This window comes from Notothenia rossii (genome assembly GCF_949606895.1).
Source record: "Notothenia rossii genome assembly, chromosome: 1".
In the NCBI taxonomy this organism is placed as follows: domain Eukaryota; kingdom Metazoa; phylum Chordata; class Actinopteri; order Perciformes; family Nototheniidae; genus Notothenia; species Notothenia rossii.
In genome coordinates, this window is record NC_136912.1 from 61,365,540 (window position 1) to 61,387,777 (window position 22,238).

Sequence of the window (22,238 nt, forward strand, 5' to 3'; positions counted from 1 at the left end):
ACCTTTGAAGTCTCATATATGAGCTATCTTCCTTCTGTTTGAATCCAACAGTTAAAATGTTCGAATTACATTGAACCAGAATTGTCCCCCTTTTTTCTTTAACAGTAAAGAAAATTGGATATGTTAATGATATATTGACACCAAAACTCAAAAATGTCCCAGGTTTTAATTTAGAAAATCTGGTCACCTTATTATACTTGCATATCTAAACAGAATCATGAAAGCCTGTTGGTAGTTAGACACACGAGTCCGTTTGAGTGTGTGCACCGGTGTCTGAACGCTCACTCACTGCTTGCTGTGTAGCTAACTGTTAGGCTACTTAGCTTGCATTGTTATGGATCTAAAGGTAGCAAAAGCTAACTTTCATAGCACAGCTTTACTTCTCACTTAACACAATAAAGTAACAGACCGTATAGTACAGCACAAACAACACAAATGATCAATACTTACATATATTTTCACTTGTAGTATTATAATAATTGAAATGCTGGTTCTTCTGGAGGTGTTGTATCCACGCTCAGCTACCGCACCGCAGCTGCACTGTACAATCGCTGGAGGACTGGGCTGGGCTGTCACTCAAAAACTGAGTAGCCAATGGGGACGCACCCCTGAAAGTCCCGCCCACCGGGGACGTTTGTGTCAGAATCTCAAACAAAAAGTGAAGGAGCACAAATGAGAAAGCTGCAGCGAGAGCAAAAGTCTGATCATTGAGAAAGAAAAAACAAGAACTGCAAACAAAAAGATATGTTAAAGCAAAGAAAAAAGACTTATAGTTTACATGATTACACAAATGATTTGTTTGCAACTTATAGTTTTATTTTTTTATAACATTTATTTTGCTTGATTCAGTTTTTTTTCTCTTAAACTCTTTAGTTTTGCTTGATTCTGAGAAGGTTTTCCTTTATCTTTATGAAACAAAACTAATACCATAGATTTGTCAGTAAGTCCCAAAAGAAGCGGCAATACTTCCTCCTCCTCCTCCTCCTCCTCCTCCTCCTCCTCCTCCTCCTCCTCCACGTCATACTTCTCCTTCCATGTCTTCCTTTCTCTTGTTCCATCCCTTCACCCTCTCTGTCTCTCCGTCCTCCTTTCTGAGCTTTCATGCTTCACCGTCCTCCCCCCTCTCCTTCTCTCCCTGTGCTTCAATTTTTCTTTCCCAGCATGCACAGGGAACCCGACAGCGAGTTCTCATCTCTGACTTCATATTCATTGACAGTTCCATGTGGAGCCTCGCAGCTCCTTCTTTCTCAGACAAAACAACAAAATCTGTTCCCCATCTGTGTGTGTCTGTGTGCCCCCCCCCCCCCCTCCCCCCCCTAAACCTGTGTGTGCACACGTGTTTGTCTTGGACTGTAATATGGATTTGCCAATATTGGCCTTGAATTAAAAGTCACATATCAGCCATCGCAGTGAGCTGCCTGTAATATGACGCAGGATCTTTGCAGACTGCAGGCACCCAATATGTTTTTATTAATAAATGCAAGATGTCTGTGCTGAGAAATCACTCCTGTGTGCTGTGAGGGGATTTTCCTCTTCCCCTTCTGAAAAGCTAGCTCAACAAGCAGCTGCTCACCTATTGAAATAACATGTTTTAATGCCCTGTGATGATTTTAATCATGAATAAATACTCATTGTTTTTTTCCAATTGCAGCGTAGAGTGGTAATATGCAAATCTGGAGGTCAAACCTAACAATCAACATGCATAATGTGTACTGTGCAAAGTCATAGACCCAGTAACCACGGCAACCCTCCTAGCGCCACATACAATCCGACACCTGTGTTAGGTGCACGCGCAGGCCATGTTATCAGTGGGAATCAGTGATTGTCAATTGTCACCATTTGAGGTTAGGGACCAACAAATCAAAGGCAGCTTAGCGGGACGCGGCGTGTCAGGCAGCGGGAACCTGATCCTGTCGGCTAAAAGGTGGATTGAGAACAATTGTAAAAAGACTCTGAGTTCAGTCTGTGCTGCGAGGTTGCATCATGAGCTCCAATAAAAACACCCCATGCCAGTAAACCGTTTTAATGTAACATGAGGCAGCACTGCAGATACTTTCATCATTTTAACTTTCTTTCTTTATCCTCCACAACTGTAATTTAATATCATCTTTTTCAACTTTTTGACTGGAATCACTGCAGCAAAAACTGCTTGGGCTTCTGTCCTGCTGCTATTCTAGTCTAGACACGACTCACCCCATAAATCGAGTTGGTGAGGTTTAATCTGCTATTGACAGATTTATCAGACAAACAATGATGTTAGATCTTAACTTTGCTTGAGTTATTTTACATTAATTCAAAGCGACTTCAATAACGTAGGACTACCTATGGAAGCCATTTGGAGTTAAAGACAACATATTGTGCTCAGTATTTCCCATCCATATCGAGTGTGGAGCAGATTCAATCCTCCAACAGGCCTGTTTGTGTGCCGAGGTTTGTTGTGTGCAGCTGTTTGCAGACATGCCAGCCATATGACAGATGAATAAAAGATGGCTCTGTTGACGGGTGACGGTGAGATGGGCCATGCTTAATTAATATGAGAATATGAAGCGGCAGATGAAGTGTTAGAAGCTTGATGAGCTCATGGGAACAAGCTCTTTTTTCCTTTAAAAGCAGGATTGGAGCTATGTGCACAGTTGTAATGTGAGTGTTCTTCTGCAGCTTACCTCCTTACAAAGTGTGGGACACAAACTTTGCCATATATTGTTTTTGCACATTGGATGATATTGATCAATTTCTTTGTGTATGAGGATATGCAAAACAAGCCCTTACTGTTGGTCCCACTGCTGTCAGCTAAACATATTGTAAACTGTTATGCCTGAAGATGTGCTTGACCTTCTTAATGTTGCTGTAGTACAATACAAGATGATCCATCATGTACGTTATTTCTGTTTGTTGGAAGTAAGTCAAATCTTCCCTGGAGAAATTCAGTTCTTTAAAATGTACATGGGTCTCCGGCTGATTCTCTTTGATGCTTGGGTTATGACTATTTCATTTTGTTTCCATAACCCTGCATCTATAAGCACGGTTCCATATGCTTCAGATATTGCCCAGTCTGTACAGTTTGTGAAGCAGCAAATGCTGAATCCTGAGAATCTGTAATGTTATTCAGTTTCTGAACACACATGTTCATGGAATTGAATGAGATATATGTTGCATTGCATAGATAGCCGCTTTGTAAATCCCTTTCTTTGCTGTTTGTACCGGTAATCAGGTGAGCGAAACATTGTGTTTGAAAAACAAACCTTTGAAACCCAGCTTCTCGCGTTAAGTGCCCAGTTTTTTATGTTTTTCATTTAAACTCCCTCTGGAGGGAAATTTGAGATTTGTGCCTCTGTAGACCATTTACAAGCACAGAAACCTACAGTATATAACAAGCTACAGGGAAGGGAAACCCCTAAAAGCAGAATAGGGCCTCTTGATGAAATTCCATGATATCAGTTTCATAGTCCTGCTTTTAAAATCCCATCCTGTGCTGTACTTTTGGATTTAGTATTCAGAATACTGTTGAGTGCACAGCCATTCACTTCATCTGTCTTTTTATTAAACAGCATCGCTTTGTTCTCTCGTAGGCTGCAGTTTTTTATTTCCCACACCACTTTGAGGTCAAGTAATTTCCCTTCACCTTTGAAAAAAAGCATCCCCAGCATTTGTCTCTTTCTCAGATAAGGACCAACATAAATATTTAGCCTGAACTCGGCTGAGTAATACCTCAACCTCACTGTCTTTGTCTTTCATCGCTGTTTTCTTCCAGCACAAATTGTAAGTTAACAGGAATTCTACTTTTACTTATGCAAACAATATGAGTACTGGTTAACGGGGTATAATAATGGGATGCATGTTCCTGTTCCTGTCATCTGGAGTGTGTGTGTGTGTGTGTGTGTGTGTGTGTGTGTGTGTGTGTGTGTGTGTGTGTGTGTGTGTGTGTGTGTGTGTGTGTGTGTGTGTGTGTGTGTGTGTGTGTGTGTGTGTGTGTGTGTGTGTGTGTGTGTGTGTGTGTGTGTAAATTACATTTTGATTCTGGAGAGTGAGGTGGGGGGGGGGCAGCGAAGGAGAGACAGGGAGGAAGACATTTGTTGAAACTAAGGCCCCGGCCACACGAGGACGAAAACGGTCGTTTGCGTTACTGTTTAGAGTCATATAGACCGTTTTGCCACACTAGGACGACCGAATATGACAGTTAACAACTGCGGAAATGATAACGGGTCCCAAGGTGGATAGAACGGCATACGAAACGCTCTGGGGGGTCCAACGGCTCCGTGTGTAAATCCTATACGATCATTTTCTGATAATGATGAGGCAATAGCCCCGCCTCTCCCCACCTCTGCTGCTCACCCCCGCGTCAAAGTAAACTGCACACTGAATTCAGATTATTTATCTTTCTCTCGATATGGACATAAACGCGAGTGAAGTCTAATCTGACAGGACGGTGACACGCAGCTCTGCTCACCTGCAGCTCCTCCCGCTGTGATGCAGCGGTGAACGGAGCAAAACACACAGATCATCACCCTTAGCTATTTTAATTACCTCTCAAACTACCTAAACTAGTTATAAATATGTTTATGTTTACTGTCGGGTCACTCATTACTGGATCAGCTGCTGCATGAGACAGACACTGACGCTGTCCGAAGAGAGGGAGGAAAAGGCTCCGCGTATTTTATTATTATATTATATAGATTCGTTATTCCTTTGTTTTAAAGCTCAATAAATAACAAAGAAGACCTTTGACCGGCACTTTTATAATTGTGTCCGGGAGATTTAAACTTGAATACACGTTGACTGGCGAAAAAACTCTGCCCGGTTCCCTCGGCCCCCACCGCGGAGAATAAACAGAAGGGCAACCATGACAACCATGCTTCTTCGCTGCTTTTGTGGAGGAAGTTACAGCGCCACGTACAGGCTCCTGCATATGTACTGCAGCTGCTCCAGCGGTTGGAGCTAAACGGAGCTGTCTCGTGTGGACAGACACTATCCGGTGAATATTGCGTGTGAACGGAAGCTTTTTTGCGATTGCGTTTGCGTTGATCCTATGCGTTTAGCCGTATGCGTCCTCGTGTGGCCGGGGCCTAAGGCAAAAAAGAGGAATAGTTACAGAAACATGGGCATGGGCGTTCTCATACTGCATGTGCTGCAGCACCTCTTTCCACCCTCTGTCTGAAACCAGAGCCCAGTCTGCTCTGATTGGTTAGCTCGCCGGCTCTGTTGTGATTTGTCAACTGCTTAGAGAAGGCCCACCCCTCAGCCTATCACGAGCAATGTGCAATGTGTTGGAGCGATAGCTAAAGCATAATAGGGCCTCTAATCATGTTCCTGTTATTAAATATTTTAAATTTACTCAGATATGTTAATGTCTTTTTTAGTTGTTTAAATGAAATTAAAGAAAATGCATGTACTGTAGGAGAGACAGAGTTAGAGGCAGAAATAAAACACAGCCATTTTAGCAGCAGGGCTCTTCTCAATGTCAATCCGCTGCTTCTTCTCGAGACAAATGGTTTTTAATCAGAAAAAATCCTCCCACCAGAGGTACGCTGAGACGGTCTGGACCTGACGGGCTTCACAAATCAAAGCTAAACCCTTCTTCTGCTCCTTATACTGTTCCAGAATCAATTTTGGGTTTGTCAGCTCACATCTGAAGGATTTCTTTTTGCATTTTTGTTTGTTTTTCTCTTTTAGTTGTTGTTGCCATAATTTAAGCACTCTGGGTTTGTTTGTCGAAGTTCTTGGCATGTTCTCAGTCTAAATGGCTTGGTTTTATTCCTGGTTTTTCATCTGTTAGGGTTGGTTTGTGCGCTGGGAGCTCGAGTGTGTTTGTGTGAGAGTCTATCTGTCAGTCCGCTCAGTATGGAGGATACAACTGAGATGGAAATCTGAGGAAAAGAAAGGCAAGCCAAAGTCTCTGCTGGACACCAGGAGAGGGAACAGATCGTCTGAAGATGCTGGCTCTATCGCTCCCTCTAGATCTGTCTGCCGTCTAGGCTTCTTTCTTTGTGTCTCAAATCTCCTCTATCCTAGCACTTCCTGTCGGTTTATTTCTAGTGTCCATTCATGTTCTACTTTAAGAAGAAGATCCCTGCGGTTTTGGCCCACAATATATCGTGCTTTGTTGTTTCTTCAGCGTGATCACCTGTCACTCAAACAGCATTATTTCCCATTATAACATGTACGTTGCTATAGAAAGCAGTCCTTTGCAGCGCTTTATGTTAAGTACATAGTTTTACCTTGTTCCAGATGACAAAACATCAGAATTTCTTCCCAATTTTGTGTACCCCTCATCTCTACGGGGCCTTTTTTGTGTCTTTACACTTAATGCTTGTTTCTTATTCATTCAAACTCCTCTTTGGTCTGCTTTCAGAATACAAGCTTTATAAAACTCACCACCTGTCCAGCGCCAAACAAAACACAGGCAATGTATTTATTTGTTTGATACTACTGGGTATCATGTGCTGTTGTTATTATGGACTTACTTCTGGAAGATCAACCCACCTAGACCTTTTATTATGACTGACACTTTTAGACTTTGGGATGCACATTGAGTGTTTTTTAATTATCCATTGCCAAAGCCCACTTCACTTCTTCTCCCTGGCCTTCTAGTCAGAGCGGAGCACGACACCTGACTATTCCCTGTGTTTTAGTTTTTTATATTTCTGTTGTCAATTATTGTGATTGTAGTAATGTGTTTTTATTACATGTACAGCACTTTGGCTCGACCAAAAATCGCTTTTAAATGTGCTATATAAATAAAACTTGATTTGATTTGATTTGAAAGCCACATTTCTATTTGATGTCAATGTAATGGACAGTAAAGTTATCTTAATCTGAAGTCTTATTGTCATCAGATCAAAACGTAATCAATTACAACATTAAACAATGGAAAATAGACCAATGTAAATCACACTCAAAGGAGGTGGGCATTATTGAAAGACTTTTATATTGAAAGGTGTAACATTTATGCTTGTTTCTTGCGTTGACTTTTACATTTCTTGGAGAGACTAGAGTCTTGGCAAGACACCAAATACTGTTGTGTCCACATATAGGATTCAGTTAAGAATTGTTCATCAAATCTGACAAAAGATCAACAAAAGTTGTCTATAACCGTCCTGTATAACGTTGGATGGATTAGTGAAACCACGTTTATGATCATCATTCTTCTGGACAAACATTGCTTTTTGCTTTTCTGGGGTGTATACTGGGATGGGTGGGACAAAAGTCTTTAGCACGGGCCATGTTCTGCTTGGATCTTTTTTTAACAAATACAGGGTCCATCCATCAAAAGGAAATAGTTTAATATTTGGCAATCGTTTCACACCCTCTGATGCATCCTATTGAATCTGCCAGTGTCATAATATATATGTACCAACAGCTAAATAACCTCAGTAAATGTTTTGTGCGTAAACATTGGTATAATACAGATAATCCTGTCCTTGTCTAAGGAAACATGAAGCTCCCTTTTTTTGCTTTGTAGCATTTACAATAGTTCTGATTCTAAGCCAAAAGGGATGTTATTCAGCAGGATCTGATGTAAATAACCCCGTCACCATGGAGAATAGGGTGGAGGGTAAACAGGAAGAGAAACAAATGTAACTGGTAGTCAGACCACTGACCGAAGCTTGAATCTGCACGTTTAACGCAATCAAGAAGATTTAGACACTAAAGTAGTTATTCTGTCACTGGTTAGAGTTAAGATTTAAAAAAATGGTTGGACTATCTAACGATTAATAAAAGTAGTATTTTTTTTTTCAGAACTTCCGTCTTTAATTATGCTCATGAACAAAGACGATGTGCTGTATGATATTGTTTACACCGTCACTGTGTATCTCCCAGCCAGTGACACACTATTCTGATTAGTTTTACACCACATCACATATCTTGCAAAACAGTGAAACTTAATCATGTATCTGCCCCATGATTCAACAGGATATGTTTACAGGGAGAAGCCCTTGCCTTTGTTGTAGGGAGAGTTGTAAAAAGTATTGTGGAAATGACTTAAAATGCAAAGTAAAGTGTCTTAACAGGTGCCATGAATATCTGTGCCTTACTGTGAGCAGGACACATATAATTGCCATTTACTATATATCAATTCTGCTTTTTATCTAGCTTACATCATCTGTAAAGGAAATCATTCCAAGGGTATACTAAGAAGGCTTTTCATAAGTAATGTGACTTAATCCCTATGAGCACATCTACTGCATTTCAAAAGGCCCAATTGGGAAAGTGCAGCTAATAGGAGATTCTTCTTATGTCCAGTGTTGACAGTAGGGTGTACTGTAATCGGTTTGAATTAATTTCAACATAATCATATGCTACATTGAATAATCTCAATGCCTCTGCTGCCTCAATCCCAAGAAACGCTAATGTTAGCAAACGCTACCAAACAGATTTGCCTGTATCCATTCTTTACAGTTTCAACTCTAAAATCCTTTCTTTACTTCTGTGCATTGCCATCAGGATTATCTGTTCAGCAAATAGAATCATGATCCCTCTCAGATCTGGGGACGATGGTAATGCAATGGGTCCAAGAGGGATTTAAGCATTGGCACTTTCTCGAGTACAAGGCACAGCCTATTACACATGTACACTGCTTTTTGTATTTTAAGGGATTTCATATGTAATCATGCCTTAATAATTCAGTGATATTGAATTTTGAATGAAATATGACAGCCCCAATAGAGCCGTATGTCACCAAAGGTAAAAAGACAGAGCCATCAACTGAGTCTCAATAGTGGAATAGTTATTTTAAGACTCATGTAAGATAGCACAATGTCATGTAAATCAACCCACCATTACCCTCCACTTCCTCTGTGGGCCTACGACAAAGTCTTAATACTGCAGTATAGCCTCCTTCCGAGTAAGTGTATTAATGATGCTAAATGCACCTGCTCACTCAAAAATAATATGGTCACTCTTATCCTTTTTTAAGATGCATTTGTGGGGAAGTGAGACTATTGTAAAGCAGCATGCCAGAAACACTTTTGGTATTTCCTCACATTTAGATACGGCTTTGGCATTGCTTTCCCTTGCCCTCCGTGTTTCTTTAGCAGCCTCCACCAAGGCTTAAATTATACTCTCACGGGAGGAACACGAGTGAAGTCAGAAGTAGTAAAGGCCAAAGAATTTTTAAAACCGGCCACGAGAAGTGCCACGGTGCTGCTAACCTTTATTCAGAAGCACACAATTTGACAAAAAGAAGAGGAGAGAAAAGAGCAGAGTGTTCCATCTGGACGAGTAACCTTTTCTCCAGCTACCAATCAGGCGACTGGGACCAATATCCGTGTGATTGTGTGCAGGTATGTTTTTTTCAAAAGTGTGTTTACAAGGGTCAGTTGCTCCGCTGCTAATCTGTGCGTGTATGTCAATTTGTTGCTATGAATCTGAGCATATTTTAGTGAATAACAGCAAAACAAAAAGCCAACGTTTTATCCAGTTCGTACACAACGATGGAGAAACTTAACAAGCAGCAGTGGTCCACTGAAGAGACCAGCTATCTACTGGGAATCTGGTCTTCTGAGGAGGTACAGAGGAAGCTGGAGCACAATCGGCCATTGTTGTTGTTGTCGGGGTCAGCTTTGAGGGGTTTCAGCGCGGTTTGGCTTTATGAAGCAGGCACGCAAAGGGTTACGTCATGACGCAAACGATGACGCAATTACGCAGCAGCAGTCGGACTCTGGGCAGTGTGAAAAGAGCCGGAGCTAAACCGAAGAACCGGTTCTGAACCTGAAAAGCTCTAGCACGGAGCTTGAAAAAGAAATGGGACAATGGTAGATGCAGCCTTGGTTGCCCCTATTTGTAATTCTTTGCAAATTGCATATTGGATAATGTAAACTGTGTTCGTTATTCTCCCGTCCAGGAGAGAAGCTTTAAAAGGAGACTAAATGGAGTCTCTGTGAAAGTTCAATTGGGTACTTTAATTAAAAAAGGCGCGGGTATGTCACAAGCATGATATTGTTCAGTCAGACAAACAGCTGTGATCCGCTCCTCGTTAGGGAAGAGAAGAGCCCGATCTCTCCTCCGGTGCTGTTATATATATCCTCTGCTGGCTCCTCCCCGCCAGGCGGCTCGCCTCGTCTCCAATGTCCGTTGTTGCATTTAAACAGAGGATTGGTTCTTTTCACATTCAATATGCTTAACACGCCTTTTCTCCTCATATTCTCTTTCATCACTTTTCATGTAACACATTCTAAACGCTGTAATCAATACTCTAAAAAATACTTCTCGGCTCGTTTGGTTTCCGGTCATTCCGGATGTTGTCACATGCTACTCTCGTCCGTAAACAATAATGTATTCAAATAAACTGTACCTTCATTTAATATTCAGCATGGTAGTATCTCGACATCTATAGTTGTAGTGTTAAATCAGTAGGCTTCGGTTTACACCACTCCATATCATTTTGCTACTAAATTCACCTCTTTTGGAAATTGTAAATTTACCACATGCTAACTGCCAACCGGAGATGAAAGAGTTTCAGAATAAAGCTTAACAGCTGGTGTTGCACAAGAATTTCTGGTTTTTCAGTGTAAAATTGCATTAAAACTGACGGCATTTTTAAACTACATTTCCCCATTAAAACATTGATTTTAATTTCTAACAATAATAGAAAGTGTTTCAGTGTGAGAGGGAGACTCCCACGTTTTAAACATCTTTCAGCTCGTTAGTTTGTGTGGCGCGAACACAGCACCATAAAGCAGACAGACAATGTTAGTCATTAGCTAGCAGCTAAACAGCCAGGTATATGTCGATGAAGCTAGCAAGCATCATATTTGAAAGAGTCATTACAGGTATAACTACAACTAAAGTACACAATACATAGCGGCAACACTGAAATTTCAACCCAGACTCACGGCATTTCGTGTTATAGTCACAAAATGAATCTAAAGATTCGTGTTCACAAACACGATATCCCCATTATTTTTGTGTCACACAGAACGATTTTAAAAGCAATGTAAATAATAACAAATTAGAAGGAATTTTATTTTTTTTAAATACAGATTTCAGTATTCTGAGGCTCTGAGCCCCATTTATTTTCCTCGTGGACGGCAAAAAAAGTCCTACAATATACGATTTAAAATAAAAACAATAATCGTGGCTTGATCGTAGCTTCCGGTCTTCCAAGGCCCGAACGGACAAAAAGACGTGCTGCGGGCACGAAACATACTACCAATAGAAATACATTGCTTTTAAAATCGTTCTGTGTGACACAAACAAAATGGGAAAATCGTGTTGGTGAACACAAATCAATGGATTAAATTAATTCCGGGACTATTCCACAAAATGCCGTGAGACTGGGTTGGAGATTTAGACACAAAGCAACTACCTGACACTACCAAACAGAAGACCGACAGTGTTAGCTATTAGCTAGCAGCTCAACAGCCATGTAGGCATATAAGTCGATGGAGTTGGTAAGCATTGTATCTAAAGAGTCAATATATGTTACTCCTATATTTAACAGTATTTTGGCAAAACTCAGAATTTTCCGCTACGCACTAATTGCTAGCACCAAACAGCAGTCAGATTTGAGCCATTAGCTGGTTTATTTTGATTAAGTTGGCAAGCATCATATCTAAAAGAGTCATTATAAGTATTACATCCACTATATATTAAAGTACACATGATACATAGTGACAAAACTTAGATTAGCCAATAGCCCTTTAGGCGAGCACCAAGCAGCAGCCAGACAATGTTAGCCATTAGCTAGCAGCTTAAAAGGCAGGTACATTTCAATGGTGTTGGCAAGTATCAGATCTAAAAGACTTAAAAAGTGCAAAACTACTACTGAATTTAAAATGTACCAATTCAATGAGCAACTAGCACTTCCTGCTAGCGCCAAACAGGGGACAGACAATGTTAGCCATAGCAGCTGAACAGTCATATTTTGATACAGTTGGGTCTAAATCTAAAGAACTCCTTATATGTATCACTACTTCTATTTTTCACACTATTACACTAGATGCAGAGTGGTCATTTTGAGTATGCTGATGTATATATTCTGTGATTGGAAACACTGATGCAGCGTTTCAATGTTGGAGGTCATTGTGTTGGAGCTTATTCCACTTAGTGTTGTGGAGTGTCATCACCAACAATATATCAATAAATATTCTGATAATGTGTTTTAAAATAAAACGTCAAAGATCCGACAGATAAATAGGTGTAGTATAAAATTACCAGCTGTGTGGTACAGTTGCATAATGTGGAAATATTGAACTAAATGCACACAACTAACATTTCTACAAAATCCACTCTTCAGTTAATGTGATGTTACCTTTCAGTGCATATCAGTTCATCTCTGTCATCTTGTGGTTTAGATTTTCCTCTGAGATGTTCAACAGCTTTTATTCAGATTGAATTAATGCAAATGAAGTGCAGGGATATCTCTTGGCTGATGGGGAGCAGAGGAACCGCAGAGGACAATTTCAGTACATGGCCTTTTTTTCTTCTTTTATAATTCTTCTATTGCTCATTTAATACTCTTGTCCTTGAATATCTTATTCAGCTCATATAAGATCACATATTCCGTCTCCTCTCCTCTGCTGTGGCTTGGTGAGGCAAACAACATGGCACTGAATCCATCTGAGTGGCACTCTCTAAAAGCACTAAGCGGCTTATGCTGCTCTTATAAAAGACCTGCATATCTGAAAGCCAGCGCACCTCAAGATTTTGCAATATGTTAGTCTGACCTATATGTCTTTTGAAAACCACTGCTGAAGTGAATGCATTAGGATGGGGGCTGACAATACTTTGAAAACACTTTCTTCATTCAGCATTCTAAAATCTGAGGAGTATAGTATTCAGTGTTTACCAGGGGATATTGTAAAAAAAAAGAAATTCACAAAATACAACATACCTACTTTTTGTAATATTCCATATAAGCAGTTACATGATGATGGATTTAGCAATGGTAAAGTTGAATATTATGAACGTGTTGTACGATTTCAAGCCTCCGTCATGATTTTTATTTTAAGTCAACAACTGACCAATATATTGGAAATGACATATTATTTTAAGTTAGATTCTTGCTTAATTCAATACACCTTATTTATTCTGGTACACTTTAGAAAAGAGCTATATTTTACAGTGTTTCCCCTAGGATGGAGTCATAGCAGCGGTGCTAAGGCACGCGGGCCCAGCAAAATGTGAGCGCGGCGCGCGTGGACATTTTAAGTGTGTGCGCGTGCGAAGTGCTTCCCGCCATTATGTTTCTATTTGTCTGCCAGCACAAGAAAGACACATACATCATTAAAGGCTTCAAATGTATTCAGTATTGTATGAACATAATTGGTGGTTGGACATCACATCCTCTAGGGGGGTCCGGGGGTATGCCCCCCCGGGAAGATTTGTTTTTACATTTTAATATAAAATGCTTCAATCTGGTGCACTTTGAGCACACAATGACTAGAGACTAGATCTAACTCTAAACACCCATATGAAAAAGATCGTTTTACATTTTAATAATCAAATAATTGAACATACCAATAAACTACCATAGCCAATAACACATATGTAACTTATTTTATTTTTGTTGTTCATTTACATCACTTTCATCAGGCAATTTTTTAGTTTAATATCAGGTGTCAAAAGAGCATGGCACCTAGTAATGAATGTGCCAAATGTCTCCACTTCGTTCCACTGCCCCAGTGACTTGAATATCTTGGGTTCTGCCACCCTTCATGCAGATCTAGATCCCTCCGCTTCGCGTCGGGATCCTGATCAGCCTGTCGGGTGTTCTTTTCCCCATAATGACCGCGTCGCTGCACGTTATCCCTTACAAACTAACTAAGTTAGCTAGATGTAATTCATTCTTAACTGTAGGCTTTTATCAAAGTATTAATTTACTTAATCTAAATGTAACAACATTTTAAATTATAATAACTTACATTTATGGCGTTATGACCTTCTTCTTGAGGTGATTGTGTCCAAATAAAGTTATGTCTGCTTCAACTTGCTGTTGTCTGTCTTGTCAGGCAGTTTTCCTTCAGCTCTGAAAATGACAGCTTTCCCGCGTATCGGTGGCTCGAAGTTGCCGCGAGCGCTAGGGGGCAGCACTTATAATTATTTTAATTAAAAAAAAAAATTTTTTTTTTTTTTTTTTTATCTGCTTGGGGGCTTGCGCCCCCTAGCAGCGGCGCGCATATTTCAGCAGCGGCGCAGCGCCGCTGCTGAAAACATATAGGGGAAACACTGTTTTATTGTGTTGCACTGTTGGTGGAGCCTGGGACCTAAGATTTTCATCGTCATAGCTACACTGTAGCTAAGTATATATGTATAAAAGCCTTGAAACTTGAATGTAACTGACATTACAGAGTCAGTGCCCTTTTGATGCTCTTAACTGGCGCTATATGGTTTTAATAAAATGTTTAAATAATTGTTAAAAAGTTAACACACCTCACCAAGTATTATACTGTAAAATGTCTTAATACAACTTTCTTCCGTGACTTTCATTCTCCTTGCCACTGTCCACCTTTTCGCCTCCATCTTTATTTTATTACCCATCACCAGGACTGAGTGTGTCAGTGCTATCTTTGACTTCACTTCCTATGCAGGGTTCATGTTTTTCAGAAATGCCACTTTACATTCCAAGTGCCCTCTTCCTTTCTTCCTGCCTCCTTTTTTTCCTCTTCCGCCACCTGCTACACTCTTTTTCTCACATTGTCATCAACCGCTCACACTCCTCCCTCTGTCTTGTACTATCTCTGCTGTCTCGCTAAAACGTCTTTCTTTCTCTCTGTTTGCCACTCGGTTTTATCTCACTTCTCTCTGGGGTGCAGTCCTCCATGGATGCTAATAATGTTGCTGTGCTAATAAAGGAAGCTGCTATACCATCCAAGTCGACACACACACACACACACACACACACACACACACAAAAAGACTCATTTCTTTACATCCCTCCTTTCTGTAGTGAAGTTACACAGCTTTGCCTCTTCCGTCTTATTTGCCTCTTTCTAATAATTTATTTTATTTAAACAAAGCACACAATTGCTTCCTTCCATTAAATCATTCAGACATTTGTTCATTTGTCAAGTAGTTGGATTGTTCATTTAGTCTTCACACTTTTTTTTTTTTTTTGCCATTTCCTTTTCATTAAAATCCGGAATAAAACATTTGATAATGTAGCAGCAATCAAGGCCTAATTATTTTTTTTTCTTTGCATTTTCTTAATTACAGACTATTATGTATTCACTCCACCAGGCTGGGAGAGTTTGAGTATTGGTTTAATCACAACCAGAGCCACACAGAGGAATATTTCCCTGACTGCCTTCACCCCGGCAGAAGGAGGTAATCTATACCAGCTGCCCCTCATAGGCAAATCTGTTAGGGCAGCGACACAATGGAACACATGTTTGTGTTTGCGCAGGACAAGAAATATTAATGTGGCTCATTTCATTTTTGAAGTTGACAGTGTAACTTGATTCGCAGCAGAAGGAGGGGGAGAGAGAGGAGATTTGATTGACAAGGAAGCGAGGAGATGGATGGATTGACTGTGTTTAAACACTGAGGTGTTGCTTCATATCGCCACTTGAAAGATTAGCTTGCAGAGAACGGGGGCGACCAGCGTTCACCATAAAATATTTACAGTAATAGACACCTCTGACTTACAGCCTGTCACATGCTATGTTAACCAGCACCTGCTGTGTGTTTGTGCCGACGCAGAATGACTAACAGAGCGTTGATTTAGCTTGACTTTGATCTGTTACATCTTCATATTTCCTGTAGTATTCCTCATGATGAGCTCCTTATTAGCACACTACACACACACTTACTTTCTCCCACTGTCAGCTGCAAATATTATGATGACAGAGTTTGAATGATGGGGATGATAGCTTTAATAACCCTCAACACACACACTCTCACACTTTTAGCACTCTGTAAGTGTGTGCTCGGGTCTTGTATGTCTCTCTTTCGCTTTGGTCGTGTTATTTAAATGGATATTTAACTTCTTTGGCTTCAGTTTACTTGCTGAAGATAAGTAGACCCTTTCAAATGCAAATGCAGACACCAGAGGTGAGAGTAAGTCCTTCATGAGCAAGTCTCAAGTCTTGACCTACAAGTATCAAGCAAGTCCCAAGTCATTGTGGTGAGAGTCAAGCAAGTCAAGTCATTGCTAAGGTCAAGCAAGTCAAGTCAAGTCATACAAAATTCTGATGAATAAGCCCAGTTTCCGAATTTAAATCAGTTAAAAGACAGTGGTTATAAAAAGGGATTTAACCCACACTATGATCTTCATTGCATACGTAGTTAATCATTTGAAATCTAGACCGATGACAATCATATTAGATTCATATTAACCCTAGAACTGTAGACAATGTAGCTAGGACTCAAAAAGTCTGATCAAAAAGGCAGAATTCCATGTAAGAAAATCATATATGGCATTTGCCATTACACATATTTAATTTAAATTTATGTTAACACTAGAACCGCCAACAGCGTCAGCACCTACATAGATATCATTTTCAAATCATTTAATTTGTTCCTCTTCATAATTTCATTATAAACGAAGTAGGACGATTTAAAACTCACTTAATTGGGTTCATTTAGAAATTGCTTCAGTTTATCATCACAACAGATCAAAAAGTTCAGATTCATTGTACAATAAATCAAGGAATGATGCACTTCTACAAACAAAAACAACATAATTAAAACATTTAAACAAACTACTAAAAGTAGATGAACTGCATTATTCAAAAGTTTCCAGTAACTTCTGATAATAACACAGGGGAAATAAAAGAGGCATCTCTTTTCCTCTCTCTCCCTCTCTCTCTCTCTCTCTCTCTCTCTCTCTCTCTCTCTCTCTCTCTCTCTCTCTCTCTCTCTCTCTTCTCTCTCTCTCTCTCTCTCTCTCTCTCTCTCTCTCTCTCTCTCTCCTGACAGCCCGTCAGTATCAGGGTTAGTCAAAATGAATCCCTTGGCGGTTCTAGTGTTCATTTACCGTTTTGTCTTCTCTTTGCTTAATCGATTTGAAACCAAGTCTAATGTAGCTTAAGCTTAACGTTAGCTTTCTAGCTAACATAACAAATTCACGCACCTTTCTCTGTGGGTTTTTTTGTAGTGACGAATGAAGTTGGATGTTGTGGTGGTCGTGTCACTGATCTTTATGCTGCAGACCCTGCATACCGCTGTTCTCTTCTTATTAGCGTCATCGACAACATAATCCTTCAATCCAAACGTCACTATTTTTGGAGTAACGCTAGCCGCTGCCATGTTAACTGACACTCCTGCCGCCTAGTGGGTTGCCAGGTTTGCGCGCACGGCGCTATAATCACCCAATCACATTTCGAAAAAACTAAACGTAATATCTCAATACAAAAACAAATGCAAATATTTAATTTTAAAAAGTGAAGTCCTTTCAAGTCATCTGTCTCAAGCTTAGGTCAAGTCTCGAGTCATGAATACCAAGTCAAAGTCAAGTCAAGTCTTTTATCAATGTTAGTCAAGCAAGCCTCGAGTCCAAAAATATGCGACCCGAGTCTGACTCGAGTCAAGTCATGGGACTCGAGTCCCCACCTCTGGCAGACACTCTTACAAACAAATGCACATGTTGTCTTGCTAGTGACATTAGTTTTAGACTACAACGAGAAGGGGACTCAGATATTGTACCTTTTTTAGTTTTGTGTATTTATTTGAATTGTCCTTTGCCCATTTGAAAACATTGTGTTTATCAGTCTTTAGTTTGAAGTGAATGCATATTTTTTCCTGTTGTGTTTTTAAAGATAATTTAAACATGCAATTACTTATTTATTTACTTTCTTTTTTCAACCACAAACATACACTAACATATTTTATATTGATTGACGTCAAAAGTTTGATCAAGTGTTGCTGGTTACCCAGTACCAAATTGACATTCATTTGAAATTGTGTTTCTGCCATTTGCATTTGCAATATTCCACCTGATATTATAATAATACAAATGATATAGCACTTTTTCAAACAGAAAATAAGGCTGAATATATAAGCTTACATGCAGGATGTGTAAATGATAAATAAATGACTCCAAGAAGGTTAAATAGGCAAGATGATAAATATAATAAAATAATCAAAAAGTTAACAAAAGAGAATTCACTCAAAATAAAACAATAAAAGATGCAATAAAAAGATAAATAAATACAAAATATAAAAACAAGTTTAATTAGGTTCAACTTAATATTATTGCTTTCAACTAACCTAATAGAGTGAAATGTGTAAACATAAAACATTTAATTAAAGTCAACGTTTCAGTTTTCCATTTTAATATTTCTCAGACGGGTGTTCCAACATGTGGAAGTGTTTTGGATAAAAGATGCTTCTCCAATTTTATTTTGGGGGAATATTTCAAATACACAGGGACACAAAAGACATTGTTATAAGAATGCCAGGCTATTAGGAGCTTTGTTTAGGGTTAGGGTTAGTATAATATCTGTGCCCTGCTGGCCATATGATAGAATGCAACGGCTTGTAAGGTGTTAAACTTGCATTATTTAAAATGTAAGTATTCCACATTGGCTTCACTTTTTAGAGTTCCTGCCCCGTTTACCTTGGCCTTCTGCCAACAGAATCTATGACCCACTTTACAATAGTCTATCTTGACAATGTTTGCTACCTTTACCTCAATGGATTTGTTGCTCCTTTTCTCCCCATTTCATTGCTTACCGCTCCACTTAGCAAGGCACACAATGTCCACACCGAGCGGTTACATAACACCTGCTGAGACCCGATTGATTGTCGCATGGCCGAAAGTGCAGTGAACAATTACACTCAAACACAAATGCACAGCTCTGATTGTCAGTTTGGAGACAGTGAACCCATAAAAGGCTTCCATTTGTCTTTTTTACAATAATGTCACATGTTATTCATTAATATGTGTGTCGCCATGCAAACGAGGGGCACCTGAAAAGGAGAATGTGCTCCGTGTTTGTCCCCAGTGCTGTCTAATTAAAGGTTGAATGAGTGAATATCCTGAAACTCGGTATTCATTATACTGTGAGGAATGCGTTGTGCCTCATCAGCATATTCCCCAGCTGGTTGCCCTCGGCGAGCTGTTGTCTTCGGGGTGTTGTGCGGAGGGAGCAGATATGGATGGAGCGCTGCTGAGCCACTTTAAATATATGGAGCTGCATTTTTTTGGGGGGGGAGAGTAGATCAGTGAGGTGCGGTGAGGTCAATGTATGGCTAGTTTCAGAGCCAGATATACACATAAGAACCCCATAGAGCTAGGCCAGGGGTGTCCAAACTTTTTTCACGAGGGCCACATACAGAAAAATACACGAAGGGCTGGGCCACTTATAGAGGTATATTGCCTCGTAAGTTAAGCTATAAGTTTGCAAAATGTAGGTAAATTAGGCTTGATACATGAATATGAAAAAAAACGCCTACATCGCAACTCTCTAGGGTTTCATTTATCTTGTTAGCAACTCATCCCTTAAAACAGAGTGATTATAATAAGGGGAAATATGAAGGCTCTATTTCAAACTTGTTATGTAAATAAGTTATTGGGCGTTTTTTATCAACTAAGATTTGGTAGAAAATGTTTTCAACATGAATTGACTGAATTTATTTTAAAAGTGGGCTTATTAACACATGAATACTATTGTGTAATATATATTTCATTATACTTTTTGAATCTGCTGAGGGCCGATTCAAAATGACCCGCGGGCCGCATTTGGCCCCCGGTATTCCATTGAAGTGTAATTATTCAATTCAGTTCCACTATTAATACCTATTTAAAACAAATTACATATATATTGGCCTTAACTTTACTTTAAAATGAAGTGGTCACCTGTCCTTCTAGACAAATATGTCAGTGACTTTGTTGAAAAAGTGCTCTTTTTTTGGTCTTGGTTTTAAAAGTCTTCTATCTCACATTTGCTTCTAGCTCAATATGTTCAGGGAGCAGGAGTGTCAGTTACGTGTGCTAAGATGTGATAGCTGCTTCCCCTGGTGCCATTTCATTGCAGTTTCAGGACAAGACCAGGGATCCTATATAATACATACATACATATATATATATTACACACATACAGTATGTGGAATAGGTTACCTGGACTGGATTTGGCAATCTTGACTAAAATATGACTGAAATCATACAGAAAAGACATTTATAACAGATCAAGGGAGAAATCGTACCTGCAATACATGTATTTTATTGTATTTTCAACTTTTTCTACTTCTACTTTACATATATAGATATCAGTTGAGGCAAAAATTACATTGCATTTAGCTGACACTTTTATCCAAAGCAACTTACAATAAGTGCGTTCGACCAACAAGATACAAACTTGAAGAAAACAGAATCATATAAGTACATCAGGTTTAAAAGAGCTAAAACATTTCAAGTGCTACTCAACTGGCTTTAGATAAGCCAGTCCTTTGTAAGTGCTTTGTTAGCAATTATATCGCTCGAAGTGGAGTTGAAAGAGACAAGTTTTCAGTCTGCGCCGGAAGATATGTAAGCTATCTGCTGTCCTGATTTCAATGGGGAGCTCATTCCACCATTTTGGAGCCAGGATAGCAAACCCACATGTTTTTGCTGACGGGAACTGGGGTCCCCCTCGCAGTGCGGGTGCAGCGAGCTGTTTGGCTGATGCAGAGCGGAGTGCACGTGCTGGGGTGTACGGTTTAACCATGTCCTGGATGTAGGAAGGGCCTGATCCATTCGCAGCATGGTACGCAAGTACCATTGTCTTGAAGTGGATTCTAGCAGTTACTGGAAGCCAGTGAAGGGAGCGGAGGATTGGCGTGGTGTGGGAGAATTTAGGAAGGTTGAAGATCAGACGAGCCACTGCATTCTGGATGAGCTGCAGAGGTCGGATGGCACATGCAGGTAGACCAGCCAGGAGGGAGTTGCAGTAGTCTAGGCGTGAGATGACGAGAGCCTGGACCAGAAGCTGCGTCGCTTGAGGAGTTGTTTTAGTGTGGTTCTGTAAGTAGGTTAATTGAACCAGACTTTTGGAACTGTCCAGATGTTCATCTATATTCATTTTATGAGTGACAGGGTCTAGCAGCCAGCCACATACATTTCATAAACAACATTTATACCTTGGGGGAATATCGACTTGTGATAAAGTCATGTTTAACAGAATTTGAATTCTAAATGATGGAAAAGAAGAAAAGATATCCACACAGTGAATCATTGATCCTTTGGAACACACAATAGTAGTAAAATCATTGTCTCTTATTTCCATTACCTGTACTGCTGTTTCTCTCCCACTATCTCTTTCTCCCTGTCTTAGTTTGTCAAACTCATCCTCTGTATCTCCCTCTCTAATGTCCTCTTCGCTTAACTTTATGAATTGATTTCTCTGACTTGTAATAAGCTGAATCTGCTGCTACAGTTTACCTGCTTCAGTGTCGGGGTTTCCTTTTTCTACTGCTCTTCGTTCTCATTCTGTGTGTCTTAAAGAGTCAAAAGGACAGATAGTGGAGGAGAGGGAGAACAGAGAGAGGATTATGTTACACAGACCATGACTGTGAACAATAGATGTGTGCAGAGAAAGAGAAACAATTCCATATTTTTCTTGGTATAGCGCTTCTCCCTGGTTGGGCAGAGATAGTGGGGATAAAAGCTGGATTCTTGGATCAGAGTTTCACCTTAATGTTGTCATTCGGGGAGCTTAGAGGCCGAGCTGCCGTATCGCAGCTTCAGTGATGACGGACCTTACACACACACACACACACACACACACACACACACACACACACACACACACACACACACACACACACACACACACACACACACACACACACACACACACACACACACACACACACACACACACACACGTAGGATATACCCCACGCAGGAGTGGAGTGTGTCAGGCCTCATGGGATAAAACAGTCACAGCATGTGGCCAAAGACTGAGTCATTATGTTATCTATGTGAATGGCATCAAGCGTAAAATGAGGTGGCATGTTTAGGTATACTTTTGTATTCTTTCTCCTCTAAATCTTCAATTAATATACATACAAGGTAGGAGAAAACAAAGTAAGTTGAACCGAGGGAGCAGAAAGCATATAAAACTACCAACTTCATGATAAATAATTTCAAACGTAACAATAAAGAACTCTCCATGAGTCTCATAGTACGAATTTAACAAAGTTATTGCAATGAAGTTAATTATTGAAGAGATTTAATCCTCTAATTGTAATTTCCAATATATGAAGGGTTCAAAATGTGCAATACAGAAACCTTATGTCATGCATTTTGTAAACTAATTTTCAAATGCTTTTCCACACATGTAGTTTGTTTTTATAATTGCTCTCTGTAAAATCATGTA

The 22,238-nt window shown here is 39.8% G+C and overlaps 1 protein-coding gene across 2 annotated transcripts in view; it reads left to right on the forward strand.

Moving 5' to 3' along the window:
• nlgn1 (neuroligin 1) overlaps nucleotides 1-22,238 on the forward strand; it is a 462,861-nt gene that overhangs the window by 406,728 nt on the left and 33,895 nt on the right. The window lies entirely within an intron of this gene.